A 5,769-nucleotide genomic window follows, 5' to 3' on the forward strand; every position below is an offset into this window, starting at 1 on the left:
CATATTGGCTCCTACATATTCTACGAAGATCTTTATCGGTCAAACCGCATAACAACATACTTTGTTCCCTTTGTCATCGGTATGTTACTTGCCCGAGATTCGATCGTCGGTATCCAATACCTAGTTCAATCTCGTTACCGGCAAGTCTCTTTACTCGTTACATAATGCATCATTCCGTAACTAACTCATTAGCTACATTGCTTGCAAGGCTTATAGTGATGTGCATTACCGAGAGGGCCCAGAGATACCTCTCCGACAATCGGAGTGACAAAACCTAATCTCGAAATACGCCAACCCAACATGTACCTTTGGAGACACCTGTAGTACTCCTTTATAATCACCCAGTTACGTTGTGACGTTTGGTAGCACCCAAAGTGTTCCTCCGGTAAACGGGAGTTGCATAATCTCATAGTTACAGGAACATGTATAAGTCATGAAGAAAGCAATAGAAACATACTAAACGATCAAGTGCTAGGCTAATGGAATGGGTCATGTCAATCACATCATTCTCCTAATGATGTGATCCCGTTAATCAAATGACAACTCTTTTGTCCATGGCTAGGAAACATAACCATCTTTGATTAATGAGCTAGTCAAGTAGAGGCATACTAGTGACTATATGTTTGTCTATGTATTCACACATGTATCATGTTTCCGGTTAATACAATTCTAGCATGAATAATAAACATTTATCATGAAATAAGGAAATAAATAATAACTTTATTATTGCCTCTAGGGCATATTTCCTTTAGTCTCCCACTTGCACTAGAGTCAATAATCTAGTTCACATCGCTATGTGATTTAACACCAATATTCACATCTGCATATGATTAATACCCATAGTTCACATCATCATGTGATCAACACCCAAAGGGTTTACTAGAGTCAATAATCTAGTTCACATCGCTATGTGATTAACACCCAAAGAGTACTAAGGTGTGATCATGTTTTGCTTGTGAGAGAATCTTAGTTAACGGGTCTTTCACATTCAGACCCGTTATGTATTTTGCAATTTTCTATGTCTACAATGCTCTGCACGGAGCTACTCTAGCTAATTGCTCCCACTTTCAATATGTATCTAGATCGAGACTTAGAGTCATCCAGATCGGTGTCAAAACTTGCATCGACGTAACCCTTTACGACGAACCTTTTGTCACTTCCATAATCGAGAAACATATCCTTATTCCACTAAGGATAATTTTGACTGCTGTCCAGTGATCTACTCCTAGATCACTATTGTACTCCCTTGCCAAACTCAGTGTAGGGTATACAATAGATCTGGTACACAGCATGGCATACTTTATAGAACCTATGGCCAAGGCATAGGGAATGACTTTCGTTCTCTTTCTATCTTCTGCCGTGGTCGGGTTTTGAGTCTTACTCAATTTCACACCTTGTAACACAGGCAAGAACTCTTTCTTTGACTGTTCCATTTTGAACTACTTCAAAATCTTGTCAAGGTATGTACTCATTGAAAAAACTTATCAAGCGTCTTGATCTATCTCTATAGATCTTGATGCTCAGTATGTAAGCAGCTTCACCGAGGTCTTTCTTTGAAAAACTCCTTTCAAACACTCCTTTATGCTTTGCAGAATAATTCTACATCATTTCCGATCTACAATATGTCATTCACATATACTTATCAGAAATGCTGTAGTGCTCCCACTCACTTTCTAGTAAATACAGGCTTCACCGCAAGTCTGTATAAAACCATATGCTTTGATCAACTTATCAAAGCGTATATTCCAACTCCGAGATGCTTGCACCAGTCCATAGATGGATCACTGGAGCTTGCGTATTTTGTCAGCACCTTTAGGATTGAAAAAACCTTCTGGTTGCATCATATACAACTCTTCTTTAAATCCATTAAGGAATGTAGTTTTGTTTATCCATTTGCCAGATTTCATAAAAATGCGGCAATTGCTAACATGATTTGGACAGACTTAAGCATCGCTACGAGTGAGAAAATTTCATCATAGTCAACACCTTGAACTTTGTCAAGAACCTTTTTCGACAAGTCTAGCTTTGTAGATAGTAACACTACTATCAAAGTCCGTCTTCCTCTTGAAGATCCATTTATTTTCTATGGTTTGCCGATCATCGGGCAAATCCATCAAAGTCCATACTTTGTTCTCATACATGGATCATATCTCAGATTTCATGGCCTCAAACCATTTTGCGGAATCTGGGCTCATCATCGCTTCCTCATAGTTCGTAGGTTCGTCATGGTCAAGTAACATGACCTCCAGAATGGGATTACCGTACCACTCTGGTGCAGATCTCACTCTGGTTGACCTACGAGGTTCGATAGTAACTTGATCTGAAGTTACATGATCATCATCATTAGCTTCCTCACTAATTGGTGTAGTAGTCACAGGAACAGATTTCTGTGATGAACTACTTTCCAATAAGGGAGAAGGTACAATTACCTTATCAAGTTCTACTTTCCTCCCACTCACTTCTTTCGAGAGAAGCTCCTTCTCTAGAAAGGATCCATTCTCAGCAACGAATGTCTTGTCTTCGGATCTGTGATAGAAGGTGTACCCAACAGTCTCCTTTGGGTATCCTATGAGGACACATTTCTTCGATTTGGGTTTGAGCTTATCTGGATGAAACTTTTTCCCATAAGCATCACAACCCCAAACTTTAAGAAACGACAACTTTGGTTTCTTGCTAAACCACAGTTCATATAGTGTCGTCTCAACGGATTTAGATGGTGCCCTATTTAACGTGAATGCAGCTGTCTCTAATAAATGATCCCAAAACGATATTGGTAAATTGGTAAGAAACATCATAGATTGTACTATATCCAATAAAGTACGGTTATGACGTTCGGACACACCATTATGATGTGGTGTTCCAGGTGGCATGAATTTGTGAAACTATTCCACATTGTTTTAATTGAAGACCAAACTCGTAACTCAAATATTCGTCTCTGCGATCAGATCGTAGAAACTTTATTTTCTTGTTACGATGATTTTTCCACTTCACTCTGAAATTCTTTGAACTTTTCAAATGTTTCAGACTTATGTTTCATCAAGTAGATATACCCATATCTGCTCAAATCATCTGTGAAGGTCAGAAAATAACGATACCCGCCGCGAGCCTTAACACTCATCGGATCGCATACATCAGTATGTATTATTTCCAATAAGTCAGTTGCTCGCTCCACTGTTTCGGAGAACGGAGTCTTAGTCATCTTGCCCATGAGGCATGGTTCGCAAGCATCAAGTGATTCATAATCAAGTGATTCCAAAATCCCATCAGCATGGAGTTTCTTCATGCGCCTTACACCAATATGACCTAAACGGCAATGCCACAAATAAGTTGCACTATCATTATTAACTTTGCATCTTTTGGTTTCAATATTATGAATATGTGTATCACTACGATCGAGATCCAATGAACCATTTTCATTGGGTGTGTAACCATATAAGGTTTTATTCATGTAAACAGAACAACAGTTTATTCTCTTACTTAAATGAATAACCGTATTGCAATAAACACGATCAAATCATATTCATGCTCAACGCAAACACCAAATAACATTTATTTAGGTTCAACACTAATCCTTAAAGTATAGGGAGTGTGCGATGATGATCATATCAATCTTGAAACTACTTTCAACACACATCGTCACTTCACCCTTAACTAGTTTCTGTTTATTCTGCAACTCCCGTTTCGAGTTACTACTCTTAGCAACTGAACCAGTACCAAGTACCGAGGGGTTGCTATAAACACTAGTAAAGTACACATCAATAACATGTATATCAAATATACCTTTGTTCACTTTGCCATCCTTCTTATCCGCCAAATACTTGGGGTAGTTCTGCTTCCAGTGACCAGTCCCTTTGCAGTAGACACACTTAGTCTCAGGCTTAGGTCCAGACTTGGGCTTCTTCACTTGAGTAGCAACTTGCTTGCCGTTCTTCTTGAAGTTCCCTTCTATCCCTTTGCCCTTTTCTTGAAACTAGTGGTCTTGTTAACCATCAACACTTGATGTTCTTTCTTGATTTCTACCTTCATTGATTTCATCATCATGAAAAACTCGGGAATCATTTTCATCATCCCTTGCATACTGTAGTTCATCACGAAGTTCTACTAACTTGGTGATGGTGACTAGAGAATTCTGTCAATCACTATCTTATCTGGAAGATTAACTCCCACTTGATTCAAGCGATTGTAGTACCCAGACAATCTGAGCACATGCTCACTAGTTGAGCGATTCTCCTCCATCTTTTAGCTATAGAACTTGTTGGAGACTTCATATCTCTCAACTCGGGTATTTGCTAGAAATATTAACTTCAATTCCTGGAACATCTCATATGGTCCATGATGTTCAAAACATCTTTGAAGTCCCGATTCTAAGCCATAAAGCATGGTGCACAAAACTATCAAGTAGTCATCATATTGAGCTAGCCAAACGTTCATAACGTCTGCATCTGCTCCTGCAATAGGTCTGTCACCTAGCGGTGCATTAAGGATATAATTCTTCTGTGCAGCAATGAGGATAAACCTCAGATCGCGGATCCAATCCGCATCATTGCTACTAACATTTTTCAACACAATTTTCTCTAGGAACATATCAAAATAAACATATGAAAGCAACAACGCAAGCTATTGATCTTACAACATAATTTGCAAAATACTACCAGGACTAAGTTCATGATAAATTAAAGTTCAATTAATCATATTACTTAAGAACTCCCACTTAGACAGACATCTCTCTAGTCATCTAGGTGATCACGTGATCCAAATCAACTAAACCATAACCGATCATCACGTGAGATGGAGTAGTTTTCAATGGTGAACATCACTATGTTGATCATATCTACTATATGATTCACGCTCGACCTTTCGGTCTCCGTGCTCCGAGGCCATATCTGCATATGCTAGGCTCGTCAAGTTTAACCTGAGTATTCCGCGTGTGCAAAACTGGCTTGCACCCGTTGTAGATGGACGTAGAGCTTATCACACCCGATCATCACGTGGTGTATGGGCACGACGAACTTTGGCAATGGTGCATACTCAGGGAGAACACTTCTTGATAATTAGTGAGAGATCATCTTAAAATGCTACCGTCAATCAAAGCAAGAATAAGATGTATAATAGATAAACATCACATGCAATCAAAATATGTGACATGATATGGCCATGATCATCTTGCGCCTTTGATCTCCATCTCCAAAGTACTGTCATGATCTCTATCTTTACCGGCACGACACCATGATCTTCATCATCTTGATCTATATCAATGTGTCGTCACATGGTCGTCTCGCCAACTATTGCTCTTGCAACTATTGCTATCGCATAGCGATAAAGTAAAGCAATTATTTGGTACTTGCATCTTATGCAACAAAGAGACAACCATAGGGCTTCTGCCAGTTGCCGATAACTTCAACAAAACATGATCATCTCATACAACAACTTATATCTCATCACGTCTTGACCATATCACATCACAAGATGCCCTGCAAAAACAAGTTATACGTCCTCTAATTTGTTGTTGCAAATTTTACGTGGCTGCTACGGGCTGAGCAAGAACCGTTCTTACCTACGCATCAAAACCACAACGATAGTTCGTCAAGTTGGTGCTGTTTTAACCTTCGCAATGACCGGGCGTAGCCACACTCGGTTCAACTAAAGTTGGAGAAACAGACACCCGCTAGTCACCTGTGTGCATAGCACGGCGATAAAACCAGTCTCGCGTAAGCGTACGCGTAATGTCGGTCCGGGCCGCTTCATCCAACAATACCGCTGAACCAAAGT

The sequence above is a fragment of the Triticum dicoccoides genome, chromosome 1B (genome assembly GCF_002162155.2).
Source record: "Triticum dicoccoides isolate Atlit2015 ecotype Zavitan chromosome 1B, WEW_v2.0, whole genome shotgun sequence".
NCBI classification, from domain to species: Eukaryota; Viridiplantae; Streptophyta; class Magnoliopsida; order Poales; family Poaceae; genus Triticum; species Triticum dicoccoides.